This window comes from Mus caroli, chromosome 3, assembly GCF_900094665.2.
Source record: "Mus caroli chromosome 3, CAROLI_EIJ_v1.1, whole genome shotgun sequence".
In the NCBI taxonomy this organism is placed as follows: domain Eukaryota; kingdom Metazoa; phylum Chordata; class Mammalia; order Rodentia; family Muridae; genus Mus; species Mus caroli.
The window spans coordinates 55,006,867-55,025,737 of record NC_034572.1 but is presented as its reverse complement, the minus strand read 5'-3'; the positions used below and the strand labels follow the sequence as shown (position 1 = coordinate 55,025,737).

At 38.1% G+C, this 18,871-nt stretch overlaps 1 pseudogene; it reads right to left on the bottom strand.

The window, feature by feature from the left end:
* Positions 1 to 5,160: 5,160 nt before the first annotated feature.
* LOC115030819 lies at positions 5,161 to 5,326 on the bottom strand (annotated as a pseudogene).
* Positions 5,327 to 18,871: the final 13,545 nt, after the last annotated feature.

Here is an 18,871-nt window from a genome sequence, read left to right as displayed (position 1 = left end):
TGTTCTGATTATTATGTGTCGGGAGAAATTTCTTTTCTGGTCCAGTCTATTTGGAGTTCTGTAGGCTTCTTGTATGTTCATGGGCATCTCTTTCTTTAGATTTGGGAAGTTCACTTCTATAATTTTGTTGAAGATATTTGCTGGCCCTTTAAGTTGAAAATCTTTATTCTCATCTACACCTATTATCCGTAGGTTTGGTCTTCTCATTGTGTCCTGGATTTCCTGAATGATTTGAGTTAGGATCTTTTTGCATTTTCTTTGATTGTTGTGCAGATGTTCTCTATGGAATTTTCTGCACCCTGGATTCTCTCTTCCATCTCTTGTATTCTGTTGCTGATGCTTGCATCTATGATTCCAGATTTCCTTCCTAGGGTTTCTATCTCTAGCGTTGCCTCCCTTTGGGTTTTCTTTACTGTGTCTACTTCCCTTTGTAGGTCTAGTATTGTTTTGTTCATTTCCATCACCTGTTTGGATGTGCTTTCCTGTTTTTCTGTAAGGACTTCTTTGGTTGTGTTTTCCTGTTTTTCTTTAAGGACTTACAACTCTTTAGCAGTGTTCTCCTGTATTTCTTTAAGTGAGTTATTAAAATCCTTCTTGATGTCCTCTACCATCATCATGAGATAGACTTTTAAATCCGGGTCTAGGTTTTAGGGTGTGTTGGGGTGCCCAGGACTGGGTGAGGTGGGAGTGCTGCGTTCTGATGATGGTGAATGGTCTTGGTTTCTGTTAGTAAGATTCTTACGATTGCCTTTCCCTATCTGGTAATCCTGGAGTTAGTTGTTATAGTTGTCTCTGTTTAGAGTTTATTCCTCTCCTGATTTTCTTAGCTTCTATCAGCAGACCTGGGAGACTAGATCTCTCCTGAGTTTCAGTCTTCTGAGAGCTCTCTGCAGGCAAACTCTCCTCTTGCAAGGGAAGTTGCACAGATATCTGGTGTTCGGACCTGCCTCCTGGCAGGAGATGAAGGCCTGAAACAGGGCTTGTCCTAGAAGCTCTTAGCTTCTGGAGTCCACACTCTCACCTGCACAGACTAGTCTCATAGGGATAGGGGAACCAAGTTGGCTTCCCCAGGTGCTCCTGCAAAGTCCTCCTGGGCAGGGAGGACACCTGTCCTCTGGCAGGGAAGGTGCTGGGATGTCTGGAGCCCAAAACTTGGTCTGCCTGAGAAGCTGTCCTCTAGGTACCTTGGGGGTGTCCTCTGACTCCTTGCCCAGGTGACCTGGTGTTGGCACTGACAGGAAGGGACTTGTGACCCTGGTCAGGCTGGGTTTTCTGCTTCCCTAATGCTGGTCCCGCATGATTGGAATGGAACAGAAGTTGTGTTCCACTCACAGGTGGTCCTAAGATAATGTGGAGAGTCCTCTAGGGACCTTGGGATTGGAGGTGTCCCCCAACTCTGCGCCCAAGGTGCTTCCCTAATGCTGTATCAGGTCCCACAAGATTGGAATGGAATAGAAGTTGTGTTCCACTCACTGGTGGTCCTAAGATCGCTTGGAGAGTCCTCTAGGGACCTTCCCTCAAATCTTTTATTGAACATATTTTTTTTATTTTTCTGAATTTTGCACATGAGTATTGTATTTACATAATTTCTACCATTCTCTTTACACACACACACACACACCACACCACACCACACACACCATGCACCACATACACCCCTCAGGGAGCTTATTTCTGGAGAGAACAAACAGTCACTCTCTTCGCAGTCACCAATTGTACAACATGCTGTGTCATCTCTGCGTAGGACCTTGTGAAATTCCCTTTACTCACATTGGCATGTTCATTTTTGTCATTATGCTGGTCTTGTTTAGGCAACCATGCTGTTGAGATTTCATGAGTGCAGCTTCTCCATCATCTCTAGAAACAAAACTATCTATAATTATTTGGCATTCTGGTTCTCTCTTCTTACACTATTTCTATTCACTCTTGTGCTGTTTTCCCAAGTTTAGGTGTAGGAATTGCATTTTAAACATACCAGTTGGGGTTGGACACCCTCATGGTCACTTACTCTCTGCATTTTGTCTAGACCTCTGCAATAGCTTCCATTCATCAGTTACATTAATTACAGTTAATTCTTTTTTGAGGAGTAAAAAAAAAACCACACTTATCTGTGAATATAAGGATATGTATTTGGAATCAAATGGGAGATTATACTGGTTTAGGACAATGGGAATAGTAGGTTCTCCTCCAGCCTGTATGATCTCTCTGGCAGTGGGTAGCTAGTCAGTTTTACTCTACTAGGCATGAATTCTTGCTGAGTATGCTTTAAGTTCAGTTTTACATCTGTTGGTTACTCCCAAGATAAATAAACGTGCCAGTATTGCACCCTTCAGAATATCTTGCTGGGCTGTTAATTGTCATGGCTCACAAGACTTATACCTGGATGTGACTATTGATTTCTCTATTGGCAGCTTACATAGCATTTTCTGATGTTATGAGAGCTAGTCCTCTGTGGCTGAGCTTCCAGGTCAGATCCAGTTCAAATCCCCACAGGACTACCACTAACATCTCCCTCCCAGCTTTATAGCCTTGTTTTGTAACTATGTGTGTTCGTGGATTTTGTTTGTTTATTCCAGATTCCAATTAATGCTTCCTATATTCTTACTAGACCTACCCTTAATCAAGAATATTTCATATCTGATGTCATGCTTTGAATATGTCTGGCCCAGGAAGTGGCATTATTTGGAAGTGTAGCCTTGTTACCATAGGTGTGTCATTGTGGGTGTGGGCTGTAAGACCCTCATTCTAGCTGCCTGGAAGCCAGTATTCTGTTAGTAGCCTTCAAATGAAGATGTAGAACTCTTAGTTCCTCTTATAATATTCATGCCTTGATGCTGCCATGCTCTTGCCTTGATAATAATGAACTGAACCTTTGAACCTGTAAACCAGCCCCAAGTAAATGTTGTTATTTATAAGACTTGCCTTGGTCATCGTGTCCGTTCACAGCAGTTTAATCCTAACTAAAACATCTACAATTAAAAGCTAGTGCAACATTTTTTTTCCAAGTTAGTTGGCAAAAAGGATGATATTTAGATATTTTCAATTTAAAACATCAATAGATTAATAAAAAAATACTAACCCTGATTAAGTCTACAAGCAGCTATTGTATATAAGAACAACATATTCCAAAGAATGGGGGTGATCACTGGGAGTTCTAAGCAGGTAATTATAGTGAAAAATGGTAAAAGCCAGAATAGCCTAATGTTACAATTTTAGAACAAAACCAACCATTAAGGTGAAAACTTCATGTTAGCTCCCTTAATTTTGATGCTTTTAAGTGAGAAAATTGAGATGAGCAAAAGGGAGGGGTGGTGGCGAAGCTCATTTAGATAAGGAGCACATCCCTGAAACCTTACTGTAGTGATCTCCCATCTCTCAAATGGCCCATGGAGGAGTGATGTGTATGCTTCAATGTATTAAGCAGATATGTAACCCAAGAAATCCAATGCATCATAGAGAATGGTCTTGGACAGTCTCAACCATGGGTCATAACACCTCTGGGGGTTGAAGAACCTTTGGCTGACATATCAGATATCCTGCATATCAGATATTTACATTGTGATTCATAAGAGTAGCAGAATTATAGTTATGAAGAATTAATGGAAAAAAATTAATTTAGGATGCCCCACAACCTGAGGTGTTAAAGGGTCTCAGCATTAGAAAGGTTAAGAATCACCAAGAGACTAAACCACCAACCGAAGAGTACACATGGAGGGACCCATGGCTCTGGCCACATATGTAGCAGAGGATGACATTGTCTGGCATCAATAGTAGGAGAGGCCTTTGGTGCTGGGAAGGGTCAATTCCCCAGTGTAGAGGAATGCCAGGGTAGTAAGGGGGGAATCAGTGGATGAGAGGGGAAGCAACTTCATAGAAGCAGGGGGAAGGTGATGGGATAGGGGGTTTCCAGAGGGGAAACCAGGAAAGGGGATAACATTTTAAATTAAATATATAAAATATCCAATTAAAAAAAGAAAGGTTGAGAACCACTGGCTTTAGATGAAAGCTATTGATTCAAATTTAAAAGTAATTCAGTTTGAAAATTTTGAATTCACAGTGTAAATTCCGATTGTAAAATCATTTTGTTATTTTATGAATTCATACACTCAAGAGAAGGATTTACATTTTGCTATTTCAATTTAATAAGCAGGAATGTATCTATTTGTCACCATACTTTTTTTTTAAAGAAGCCTTTCAGTCATTCACTTATTCTTTACACTGTACCTGTGGTCAGTCAGATGTTTTTCCACATTCTGTAGAAACATTAGAGAATCAAATACTAGATTTGGAACTTCACAAAGTTTACATGATGGTTTAAAGAACCAGAAATAAGACATAATTCACCAAGGTACTCTGAGAACAGGTATGGTATGACCCAATTTTGTAGTTCTAGTAAGCACACGTGGCTACTTGTGTGCACCTGACTGAAGAATGTTCCATTGTCGAGGAATATCACTGTTGACCAATTAGGCAGCTTCAAGAGGGCTACTCATGGAGCAATGAGAGATGGAGCAAATACCAGGTTATTCATTCACATCAGCCAAATGAACCCTGCTGATCCATGGAAAGACACATGTCACATGCAGAAAGCAGAATGGAGAGGCTCTTTAAGAAGAAGAAGGAAAGGGGGAGGGAGAGATGGGGTACAAGTGAAGTAGTGGAGAGGGGAAAAGAACAAAATATAAAACTGCATATTCATAAAAATTCCACAGTGCTTCCTTAGATGCTAACTGCATAACACATTTCTTAAGCATATAGTAACATAACGTAAGTATCTGTCTGAACTGTCACTCTGGCTGTTAAGAGAACAAGAATAACAGAACAAGGCAGCAGTTCACATGACTGTTGATTCTATGCAGACCATGGTGCCAATAGTTCAAGGGACGATGAAAGATGTAGTTTCAGATATGTGCAGAAGGCATAGCTGGCTGGAATTCTGATGCAATGCATGAGATGACAGGATAGGAGACAGAGCAGAGGCTAGAATGGTAACAAGGTTTTGGCCTAAACAATAGAGGTTCAGAGTGGCCATTTACTGATATTCTAAGGCTATGTGCAGCAGGTTTGAGAGTAATTAGATGAGTCTGGAGTTCAGAGAGATCTTGACTGCGATGTTGATTTAGGAGAATCTATTTAAAGCCATGTTCCTGGATACATAATGGCAAATAAACACAATTTGCATGTTAAGCAATGTGGCAGAGTAAATATTCAGAGATATGTCTCCTGGCAAAGAATACCTAAAATGCTAGATAAAATAATAATAATCTTGGAAAAATAAGCCTGGGCTCTTCTACACTTGATCTTAGCCAAAAGGCCGAGAAGCCATAACCTGGTCTCTTCTAACAGATATAAGAGAATGCAGAACAAAGAATGGGACTGTAGTATCCCAGATGTCAAGTTTTTTTTTCCCCCATCTAAGGCCACCTGGTATTTTCTGATGGCTTAGGACTCAGATATAACGGACCTTTGGTTAGAAGCAAATCTTCAAGCCTTAAAAGTGCACTACTCAGATCAAAATTATGTCAGTGAAGCAGAAATTTAAATTACTGCTTTCTGAGACTGTACTAGGGCAAATTAACTTGCTACCATCACCAAGGTGATGGCTGTTACAGATGGTCCTGCTTGGAAGCATGTGCTTTTGTGAACTAAGGCTTGACAACAGTTCTCAGCCTGGAAACTACATTTCTGACATAGTCCCGGGTTCTTAGTGACACAGGAGATAAGCCAGCAACAACCTCTGTAGAGAAGATGGCTATTGTTTAAGTGTATAAGGCTCCCTTGACTTGCTTTGATTGGGTCCTCCTTCCTACTGCCTCAAACATCTTGTCTCTTTCTCCATTTGGAAGCGATTTTCTTCAGTGGACAGTTCTGTTTTGCAGGAGAACCCTAGTGGGACAATTTTTCTGAGACACTTTCAATCTGCTATTGACTCTTGCACCCACTTGCTGCTGCAGTGGGTAAGCCTCTCCCCAATGGTTCAACTACTGTCCCATGTGGGTACCTTACCCTCCCAGATACAAGCCTGCTGCCTACTCTATGATCCTTCTCTTCTTGAGTGGGCCTATCTTCCTTTCCTCCCTGTGGTGCAGCTGCTGCAAGTCTGTGGTCTTGGGACTGCAGATGGATTGAACCCAACACATCTGGTTTTTACTTTATGGAAATTCCTTGTGTCTTGGCTATGTTACATGTTATCTTTAGGTTTTTGGCTTGTTATTAAGTTTTTCTGTCTGCTTCCACAGGAATATGTAAGCATCAGAAACCTGGCCCAGCATTGCTATTATCTCCTTTTTTTTTTTTTTTCTTTTTTTTTTTTTTTTTTTTTTTAAATAACATACAAATTTAAGGTATGTGGCAAGTAAAAGGAGCCAGATTGTCCATATGCATGCATATACTTATTGCTATGTATGCACATAGAAAAATGAGTACATTTCCCTAAAACAATCATATATGAAAACAGAGCAAGCAAAAAGGCTTAGGTAGCAAAATGTATTATTAGGAATAATTCTATGTGATTATCAAGAACAATTGCTGGTGGCTTTCCCTGCTGCTGAGTGCTCCCTGGTTCTCTGGTTAATGTTCTTGTTTTAACTTCTCAAACCTACCATGTCTTTCATTTATGAGTTTGTGCCTACTTCTAGTCTTTCAGAACTTTTTCTTTGGTCTTTGATAACCATTTAACTATACTTCAGGGATAACTGGTATTTGGGAGAAAAAATGCTATGCCAAGTGGGAGTCTGTACTTCTCTTGCCATATCAAATCTGCTTCAGTGACCTGGGCCAGCAGATGATCCTAGAAAGAGTTCTAGTTCATGCCTTCTTCTTAGCTTCTGCACCAAAGTCTCACACTTGTGCATGCTCCCATTCAGTAGAAATTCTATCCTGTCTTTAGTTGTCATCTTTCCCCTTTGGTGTACCTCTGCTCGGGTTCCTTTTACCCACCTGTCTAGTGACAGATAGTCAAGTCTTTTTAGATGTTACACTAAACTATTTGAAAACATATATTCTGTAAAAACATAGTAATAAAAAATATGGTCTTGAAACAGGATTAGAATTTGTAATGGGAATGACATTGAATTAAAAAGTTAAAGTGCTTTAAAAGCTCATACACAGTAGAAAGAAGATATGACAGGGAAAATATGCTTCCAAGTCCTTCCCATGTCTTAAAATATTTGATTCTAGTGCTTCTCACAAGGGTAATTGCATTTCTAGAGGAATTATTCCAAGCAGGTCAATTTATTGAGGTTCTTACATTTTGTTCTGAATATTGAGGAAGATTAAACAATTAAAAGTGTTTTTCCTGGAAGTTGCTTAGATGTATTACTTCCTCCAGAAGACTACTAAGATTGTTTTAAATTCAGGAACATCAGTAGGCAAGAAAATGGAGAGTCCCAAATCTGTCTTCTAGCACAAAGTATAAGCCTCAGACTTACAGTACATTATACACACAAGGCTGATTTCAGTTACACATCTATTCCAAGTGCCCTTATATCACTGACAGTTTGCATATGTGATTTTCCTTACATGTCATGTTTTTACATACATACATTTTCATATGCAGTAAACATTTTGACTCTCCAATACAATTTCCATTTGTCCTCTCCTACAGTTCACTTTAGTATTCCTTATATAGAATTGATCATTGATCATATTTTCTAATGATTTCATGTTTCCATATATCTCACTTCATTCGGGAAGGAGAGATGTTTCTTTAATTTTTACTGAGGCATGTCTGGTATTCAACATAGTCTCTGGAGCACAGAAGATATTCATATCTTTATTGGTTATGAGCTGTGTTAATGGGGAGTTGTCAGGGAAATGAATAGGGTGCATGAGCAAAACACTGTGAGAGTCTGAGAAATGAGTTTAAAAGTGAACCAAGGCCAGAAAAAAAAGTGTTTACTGGGAAAACTAGGAATTCTAAGTTCAACTTCAGGAATAGAAGAAATGAATAATGCATGTTGGAGCAAGAAGGAAAAGTAAAATATATGTTAGGGAAGGAATGTAGAAATTATTAGTAGAGAAGAAAATAAATAGATCACAAAAAATAGGCTAGCCAAATTACATGGTTAAATCATAATAACAATTAGATAAAACTTGCATTTTAGTTGAAATGGGTTTTTTATTTAAAGCTTAAAAAACAATATTAACCAATCTAAAGATAAACAAACAAACCAAAAGCAAGTTAGAGCTAAATATCACTGGAATATGAAACAATAAAAGATAATTGAAGACTAAGTATTTTTGCCTCTATCTCTCTCTCTCTCTCTCTCTCTCTCTCTCTCTGTCTCTCTCTCTCTGTCTCTCTCTGTCTCTCTCCATTCCCAGATGCTGCCACCCCTCCCTGTCACTCCATCAGAGTTCTTCTCCCTCTTTCTTCCCCTTTACCTCTGAGAGAGCAGTCTACTCCAATCCTCTCATGCTGGTGCAAGATTAGGCACATTCTCTCTCACCAAGGCCAGACAAGGCAGTCCTCTGGTACATATATGACTGGATCCTTGGACCAGCTCATGTATTCTCTTTGGTTTATGTCTCAGTCTCTTGGAACTCTCAGGGGTCCAGGTTAGTTAATATTGTTGGTCTTCCTGTGGGTTTGCCATCTTTTTCAAGGTCTTCAAACCTTCCCCTAATTCTTCCATAGGGGTTCCTGGCCAACGTAGGCTGTCAATTCTCTCCCTATCTACTCAATATAGTACTTGAAGTTCTACCTACAGCAATAAGACAACAAAAGGAGCTGAAGGGAATACAAATTGGAAAGAATAAGTCAAGGTATCACTATTCATGGATGAAATGCTAGTATACATAAATAAACCCAAAAATTCTACCAGAGAACTACAGCTGATAAACAACTTCAACAAGGTGGCAGGATATAAAATTAACTCAAAGAAATCAGTAGTCCTCCTCTATGAAAGTGATAAACCAATTGAAATAGGAATTAGGAAAACAACACCCTTCATAATAGCCACAAATAATATAAAATATCCACCATACTTCAAGGACATGTGCTCCAGTATGTTCATAGCAGCTTTATTCATAATACCAAGAAACTGCAAGCAACCCAGATGTCCCTCAACCAAAGAATGGATACAGAAAATATGGTACATTTACACAATGAAATATTACTCAGCTATTAAAAACAGGAACATCTTTTGATACATATGCAGCTAGAGTCAAGAGCTCCGGGGTACTGGTTAGTTCATAGTGTTGTAGTCGGCCATCACTGGAAAGAGAGGCCCATTGAACTTGCAAACTTTATATGACCCAGTACAGGGGAACGCCAGGGCCAAAAAGTGGGAGTGGGTAGGTGGGAGGGTATGGGGGACTTTTGGGATAGCATTGGAAATGTAAATGAGGAAAATACCTAATAAAAAAACCAGGAACATCATACATTTTGCAAGCAAATAGATGGAACTGGAAAATATCATCCTGAGAAAGGTAACTCAGATTCAAAAGGGCATGCAGGGTTTGTGCTCACTGCAAATAATTGGATATTAGCTATAAAGTAGAAAATACCATGATACAACCCTCTCAGACTCAGAGAAGATAAACAAGAAGAAAGGCCCATTTGAGGATACTTGAATCTTGCTTAGAAGGAGGGACAAAATAGTCATGAGATGCATAAGGATGAAGGGACCTGGGTGGGAAAGGGGAAGGTTAGAGGGATAGTGGGCAGGATCAGATATGGGGAGAGACAGGAGAGAGGCCCAGAGGGCCAGAATAATAAATGGAAATATGCAGCTGCCAGGAGTGGGTGTGTGAGGAATCTCTAAGGCAGTGTCAGGACCTGGGATGAGGGAGGCTCCCTGGAGTCAATGCCCATGACCTTAGTTGAAATGCCCAAGAGTGGGGATATGGAACCTGAAAAGACCACCTTCAGTAGTCAGACAAGAACCCCAGTAGAGAGATGGGAACAGAAACCTATCTCAAAAACGTTTGACCCCAAATTGGTCCTATTTAAAAGAAATGCAGAGTCAAAGATATAGTAGAGACTGAAGGAATGGCAGATTGGTCCAACTTGAGATCCATACCATGGGCAGGCACCAATTCTTGACACTATTACTGATGCTATGTTGTGCTTGCAGACAGGATCCTAGCATATCTGACCTCTGTGGGGCTCTATCCAACAGCTGACTAAGAAGGATGCAGATACCCATAGCCAAGGCTGAGAATTTTGGATGATAACTAAGAGAGGTATTATTATCTGGAATGACATTGAGAATAGCATGGCTGTCTACTTAAAAAATTATAATGAGCAACAGAAATGTCACCTAAAATAATCTGAGATGTTCTCACTTAAGCCAGGAGTTTGAGTTGAAATTAGAGACTAATGATGCCTTACATAAGTTCTACGTAAAATATCAACTGCTCCATTAAAAACAGTTTTACTTCCATAACATCAACATCAGAAGATATCCTTAATGAGATATGTTTTATTAAGATAGAAGATGAATTGTGTAAGTTCATGCAAAATATACTAATAAGCAGGACAGTGTAAGAACCAATGGTAGAAGAACAGAAGACTGGAATGAGAGATGGATTCTCAGTCACTGGGATGAACAAATCAGTTCATTCTCATAGGAACAGAAATATTCAGAAGCAGACAGTAATAACAGTCAAATAATGGCCAGCAAAATTCTTAAGTATGGGAGTCTGGATTTAACTATCCATTTGATCCATCACTTTTCTGACCTCTAGCAAGGAGGTCTTGTGTCATTGGAAATCAAACTATCCTGCAGTCACATCTTACCAGGATGCAAAATGTATGCCTCTTCAAACTCTGGGAGGATGAGTACATGATTACAGTGTTATTAAACTGCACATAATCCATAATAAGTATGTGAAATTGCATAATGAATTAAATATATTCATTTGGGCTGCTGAACTTGCCAATGCACCAGACACTGCCTTTCAAAAGTTACTCATCTGTCTGAGGAGACAATGGCATATATTGAAATGTCTTCTCGCTCTGAGCAAAGTCAGTATTATCTTTTAAACCTGAAAAAAAGTGTTTTGTGGAGAGATTCTATTAAAGTTTAACTCAAGAACAAACACCCCCCCCCAATTCAAGAGTAGTAAAATTCTGAGAAGATATGCAATGAGATTCTACCTATGAACCATTTAGAATAAGTAGATAACATGAATGCTTTGCCAGGCCTAAAACATGTGAGCCTTATTGAAATGCATTTTATACATCACTGTGGGAAACTGCTTCTTCACCTAGATTTTTTTTTTTAACAGATAAGTGAAGCATGACATCTGGGCAATTGTCTGGAATACCTGATACATGGTACAGTTTTGCTCATAGAGAAGAACCCTAAGTCCCCCTTCTCCACTTAGAGGATGGCTCATGACTATCCAGAGACATTGTTCTGTCAAATGACCAGGGACTCTACTGAGACATAGCACTCTGAAGACCCTCTACTTCCCCAACTGGATCTAGCATGCTCTGCTTTTGTAGTTGTGTCAAACAGTTCAACATTGTTATTTTTATTCTTTAGATATTCATTTTTCTTCTCTGGTTGGTTTTTCCAGCTCACTAATTTCTAGTCTGCAATTTTCCTTTTCAAAAGCTTTTCTCTTCTTAATCCTATGGAAGATTTATTTCACATGTCTATTTAACACTCTGGGATATTTGTTGTTTTATTGATAGATGAAAGAACATGTGTGATATCTCATACTTAAACTATCCATAAATGAATACAGCACTTTACAGTGTATAATTGGTAAAAGTAAAATAAGCCAATAGGGAGTTCAGCACATATAAATTAAAGACTGAAAATTAAAAACATGGAGAATTCATGAAAGATAATGAGTTAGACTGTTCTACCTACAAAAAATCATAATTTCATATTTTCAGGATGGGTATAGTGTATCTTCAGAAGTTAATATTTCACTCACCTTTCTCCATCTATACCTGTTGTCCCTCCATATGTTTTTCATACTTGGCTGGATGAAATCTAAGATGTTACAGGAATCTAAACAGACATAGAGAAAAGAAACAGTACTGAGGATCCTAACATTTGAGACGCCATATTGCCTTCATAGAGAAAAGTCTCTGTTAGGAGAAGTGCCAACTATAAGGACAAACCAGATTTTACCCAGTCCTCTAGATACCGGAACAGCTGTTGAGTAGGCTTGGAGCACCATACACCTGCATAAGACACCACAGTCCCACAACCCCAGTTAATGTTCTCATAAAAAATATTTCTTCCCAGTCCTGTGTGCATTGCCCATTCATCTGTTCCTACTTCTTCCTAGTCCTGTGTACACTGCCTATTGATCCCTAGCATATGCATTGCCCATCATCCCTTCCATTTTTATTCTCCTTTTATTGTGGGTATTATGTAACCAATCCTGACCACACACTTTTCTCAAATACGCAGTCTTTTCTTCAAGAACAGATACCTTGAAAAGAGTTTCATGAGAGAATATTAAAAAAGGATTTCATAACTTTAATTTTTCAAAAAATATCTGAGGACAAAATAGTAGCCAGGAGAGACCAAACTAAAACAAACAAACAAACAAAACAAAACAAAACAAAACATTGTTTTCTTTCTTCTCATCTTTTGTTATTAATGTACATCTGTGTCCAGAGGAGGAAATATTACACATCGTTAATACTTTTATGTTTTGCAAAGGTACCCAGTAGACATTTTACCATAAATGAAGACAATGAAAACAAAAATAAAAGCCCAAAACAATGGCATATATACAATTACTTTAACATTATTCTTGTCTTAAAAAATCAGACATCTGGCAAAAAAAGCCTAAGCAAACAAACAAAAAACAACCCAACTCCCCAAAATAAACAATAATAACAACAAAAACACAAACAAATAAAAAAAACAAGTAGAGGAAACATGATCAAACAATTATCATTATTAAAAATGTTTAAAATGAACTTTTAAATTAAACCTGATATATTTAATTGGAGAGAATTAAAGTTTCTATTCAAATTTTAAGTTATTTTTCATTGATGGATTTGCCTAGTTTATATGTACCACACTTTCATTTTCAATTATTTTTATTTTATTTTATGTGCATACGTGTTTTGCCTGAATGTATGTATGTACACCACATGCACGTGTGGTGCTCACAAAGTCAGAAGACTTCATTGAGTGAGACAGGGGTTACAGATAGTTCTGAACTACCAGGTGGATGCTAGGAATTGAACAGGGCTGATCTGTATGCAGCCATTGCTGTTAGCCACTGAGCAATCTCTTCTGCTTCTTGACTATTATGCATGTTAGGAATATAAATTAGTAGGGGAAGAGAGATGGCTCAATGAATAAAAGCACTTGCTGCCAAGTCTGTGATGACCTACATCTCCCTGAGTAAGATTCTACCAGGACGTCTAGTTGACTATGCTGTGATAAGTCTGCCACACTGTGACCACACCTCTCTGAGTAAGTCTGCCATGCTGTCCCAGGTTTCTCTAGGTAAGTCTGCCATGCTATGACAGTCTTGTCTAGGTTAGGCTGCTGCACTGTGACTAGGCCACTCTAGGCAAGTCTACCCTACCATGACTGATTTCTGGGTAAGCTGAAGCCTCCTCCAGTTCTCTCCTCTCTTGTGTTCTTAGAATCATGACCCTGGTAGGCATTTTCCTCTTAACCCAAGTGGTCCATGGGCCTCTCTGACACACAGGTCTTCAGGCCTTCCTCAGACTCTGCATTAGATCACAGTTTTTATTTCACATTGCCAGGTATCTCTCACTTCATTTTTTCAAATAATTCATAAATACTCTCATATGATGCTCTTATTTTAAAAGTTTTTACTATGAAATTTTATATTTATGTATGGTTCCTTCTTGAAAGTTGCTTGTAGACAAAACATAAACTCTATTCACCCACACAACTACTTAGGAAAACAAAATAAATGGACCTCAACTGGACAATGATTATTTTCTGGTCCAAAGTAGAGTAGAAGCTACTATTGTCCTCCCATCCCCTGATGCCCAAGTGCTCCAGATTTTGATGAGAGCAAAGTTGTTCCTTTGCTGTGAGAACAAAGCTTTACAAGAATAAAAGAAATCCCTCTGCCTCCTAATAGAAAAATGGGGTCTGGATTTATAGATGTAACAGTTTGTGGTTAAGAAAAGCATGATTTTGAAAGCAGACAGTGCAACCGTTGACTGATAACACTGCAAAGAAATTATTGTGTTAAAAATAAATATGAATAACAGACTTTTAATAATTACCAATGGAATTTTAATAAATATTTTATTTCACTTTGAACTTTTCTGTTCCATAGAATGAAATAGTTATTAATATATCCATATGGGAACAATATGTTCTTTTCATGACAGTTTCAGAGCTTTGGTGATGATTGGGTGGAGATTTATTCTTGAGACAATATTTGCTCTTAAAATGACTGGCAAGGATCAAAAATTAACATTCTGTCTCCTAGGTTAAGCAATATTCACAATAATGTTCTCATTACAAAAAGATCAAATAAAGATTAAAATTCTGAACACTAAGACAACAGTATGGCATTGTTATCTGGGGAAAGCATTTTGGATAAATCTCCCTTGTCTCTAGAGTTAGGAAGAGAAAAATCCAGGAAAAGCACAAACAGATGAGGAGGCAATGACTCTTCAGAGGAGAAAGCTGGATGGGGAGCCATGTTTTCCTTACAGTATATGAAACTTGAGTTCTAAATTCTTCAGGGAGAAATGTTATCGCAATTACTGATGTGTTGGAGAACTCTGTAATGGATCTTATACTGTCTCAATATACTAGAAGTAGATAGTCACTCTACCACTCTTTCAATATATCCAGGAGATGAGGCAGAGTGGATGAGCATCGTCCAGGAATCATATTCCAATGAGTAATGGCAAGGCCTAGATGATGAAGATCTTCTATCGCTGCTGTAAATCATACCCCTGTCTTTGTTGTAACTTTTTCTTGATGTATATTATGGATTTCTTTATCACATTTCCATATAAAATTTTTCTCGTAAAAGTCATCCCCAATTACACTCTTTTGTCACCTTTCTACTTCTTCTGATCTTCCTTTTTCCAACTGCTGTCCCTCCTACTTTCCTCTCTTTGTATATGTGTAGCCTATGAGTTTAATTAAGGTTGTCTGCAGGATCATGGGTGAGAAATTATTTATAGAATGGGCATTTTACATAGGGCTACACCACTGAGGAAGATGTCTCTTCCTCACTTATCAAACTATTACATTGATTGCATATAGAACCTTGGGGAAGGGTTGGGCCTTATGAAAATTTCTTATGAATTCATGTGTGCAGCAGGCTGGTCATGCCTGGAGAAAAATGTCACACAACACTCTACTCATTCTTCTGGCTCCTAACATTGTTATCCTCTATTCTATGATGATTTCTGAGCCTTGGTGAGGATGCTATAGATGTCCCACTTGACAGCTTAGAATTAAACCATTTTTTAAATTACAAAGTAAGCCAATTCAAAAGCAAAATGTTTAACAGATAAATATAAAACTCTATATTTGTTATTGCTTTTGATGTATTTAATTTTTATTTGGACATGTTTTGCTCTGTTTCAGGTTCATATGTAAATGTGTTTTATTTAAAAAAAAAAAAAAAAGAATTGAGCCAGTTATAAGTCTCTGCAGTAACCACTACTTACTGTGAAAATAACTGAGAAAAACTAATAATGGTGTTAACTTACAGGCACAAACCAGAATCTGAGAGGGCAATAGGATGAACATAACATATTTGTTTAGCAAAACAACACTAGTAAATTTTCCAACAAAGCTTATGACTTCCCAGCTACAGGCTTTTGACAACGTTAACAATACCAAACGTGAATTCCCTCCCATGGAGTAACACAACCTGAAATTGTTTGGTTCCCACAAACCAGTCATTTTACCACACATATTGCCTTTTGAGATATAGTAATCCTTCACTTGTGTGGAGATGAAGATTAGCAACAGGCTCTGTTTATCCTTGCTTGGTAAAGAAGATTGTGTAGACACACATTATACTCAGCATTTTGGTTTTAATAGCCACAGTTCTATGGAGTATCAAAAGGTCACAGTAGAGCCTGCAGGGTTGTGTTGTATTACTTTCCTGAGTGACAACTTAATTTTGCCATACATTAGGCTTAAGGGATTTAAGTTAACTATTGAGTTCAAATGAGCTCTTAGCTTCCATGACTCAAGGAATGTTTGTTGTCTTCCTTTTTGGTCATATTGCAATATCCAGTGTAAATGTATCCTTTATAGAACTTAGCCATGAAGGAAGAAAAGAGTGAGTGAAACTAGAAATCAAGGTTAATGTACAGACATTGCACATATGATGGAATCATAGTCTGAAGCTATGAGTTGCAGTACTGAGGTTTTATATCTTTTGATGTATATTTATAGAGAGATTTGGCTGCAATCTCTAATATATATATATTATATCTAACATATATAATCTCTCTCTATATATATATTATAGTCAGTACATGGAGAGGAAACAAAGAATAAGGCAGATGATTTTACTTTAGTTATCTGCAATTGATACCTGCTGAGAAAAAGAAAAAAATCAGTTTTCTTTAATATTCTGTTATTGGATATATATCCTATATCATCCACACTCCAGGGCAGGCGTCATGTGTGGGAGTTGGCCAACCCAAAATGGACTTCAGTGTTTTCTTTGTTTGTTCCTTTGGTTTACTGCTTTCTGTTTGATTTTGTTTTGTATTCATATTTGGTATTTTGTTTGATTGGTTTTGGGTTTTAGGTTTTGTTTTTGTTTGGTTTTGCTTTTTATGTTTTGTTTTGAAGGGAGAGAGAGAACAAATTAAATTGTGTGGTTATGGAGGTGGGGAAGATTTGGAAGGGTTTGGGAGAAGGAAGAGAATGACCAAAATATTTTATATGAAAAAAATGTTTTATGAGCTTAAGGAGGTCATCAAGCTGGTGCAGCAAGTACAAGGGTTCACTGCCAACTCTAACAAGATGAGGTCAGTTCCTGGCATCCACACAATGAGATAGAGAAAGGATTCCTACACGTTATCTTCTGATCTCTGTATCTGGGCCTTGGCACACACAGACATATACATAAAATAAACATATGTTTATTTTATACTCGGTCCTTAAGAAAGCACCTTCTTTATCCGATATTAATTATGTCTTTTATCACATGTAATTTAAAGCACATCAGAAAGGTCAAACTCTATTTTTTATTTATCTTAAATATTGCTTAAATGAGAGAGTGCCTAAACCCTTTAAATCCTTTTCCTTTTTCAGCCAATAGATCTTAATTATTTCTAGTCTTGGTATAAAATTTTCAAAAATTCACACCTAATATGAAAACCCAATCTGAACAAGAAGAATTTCTGCAAGCATGGTTGAAGTCATGTGATAATGGTTGCCACTCAGCATCTCACAGCAGAGAGATGGGTTGGACTTCTGTGAAAGTGACTTCCTCAAGTACAAAATATTTCAGTGGCTGTCATTGCATTCCAAACAAACCTCACATTCTCAACATAGCATGCAGGCTCTTCATGGTCATCCCTGCAACAAAAGATTCCACCACAACCACATTGAGGGAGGCTCCAGCAGGCTGCTGTGGTCTATGTATGTATGTCCCCTGTGTCTGAGCTTCTAATCTCAATGTTGTCTAATTGAAGAAATCTTCTAACCTTCACACAGTAACTCACAAGCACATTGATCTTCCAAAACTGGCTCCAGTCTGTCCTAATTATCCATCAAAATCCTTTTTGAGACACCTTGAACTTTGATTACATACAGTACTTTTGCAACTGCATTACAGTCATCCACTTGTAAATTTGTCCATTGATTGGTGGTTGATTGACCCAACCAAATATTTTATAAGTATTTATGATGATTCCTATTGTATGTGGAACTTTTCCATGAAGAAAGGAGATAGTTAATTAAAAATCTAGTTTGTTGAATCAAAGTCTCAATAAAAAAATGAACAAAGGAAAGTTTCAATTACCATAGATATAGCTTTCAATGGGGAAAAAAATCACAAAACACATGTAGTACTGGACATGCTTAGTTGCAATAAAACAGAGCCAAACAAGATAATATAAGCAGAGAATGAATTGGTTCTGAAGATGTAATTGCTACTCTAGAAGAACAGGCCTGGAGATGCTAACAAGATGAGAGGTTTTGGGGTTTGATTTTTGTTTTTTCTTATTGTTTGTTTGTTTTTCTTTAAAATATATTTTTTATATTTGAATTTTTAAATATACTCTTTATTTTATTTAATTTCTTTTATTACGTATTTTCTACATTTACATTTCCAATGCTATCCCAAAAGTCCCCCATAGCGCCCCCCACTTCCCTACCCACCCATTCCCATTCTTTTGGCCCTGGCATTCCCCTATATTGGGGCATATAAAGTTTGCAAGTCCAATGGGCCTCTCTTTCCACTGATGGCCGGCTAGGCCAACTTCTGATACATATGCAGCTAGAGACAAGTGCTCCAGGGGGTACTGGTTAGTTCATATTGTTGTTCCACCTATAGGGTTGCAGATGCCTTTAGTTACTTGGGTACATTCTCTAGCTCCTCCATTGGGGGCCCTGTGATCCATCCAATAGTTGACTGTGAGCATCGACTTCTGTGTTTTCTAGTCTCCCGCATAGTCTCACAAGAGACAGCTATATCTGGGTCCATTCAGCAAAATCTTGCTAGTGTAGGCAATGGTGTCAGCATTTGGAGGCTGATTATGGGATGGATCCACGGATATGATAGTCTCTAGATGGTCCATCCTTTCGTCTCAGCTCCAAACTTTGTCTCTGTAACTCCTTCCATGGGTGTTTTGTTCCCAGTTCTAAGAAGGGGCAAAGTTTACACACTTTGGTCTTTGTTCTTCTTGAGTTTCATGTGTTTTGCAAATTTTATCACATATCTTGGGTATTCTAAGTTTCTGGGC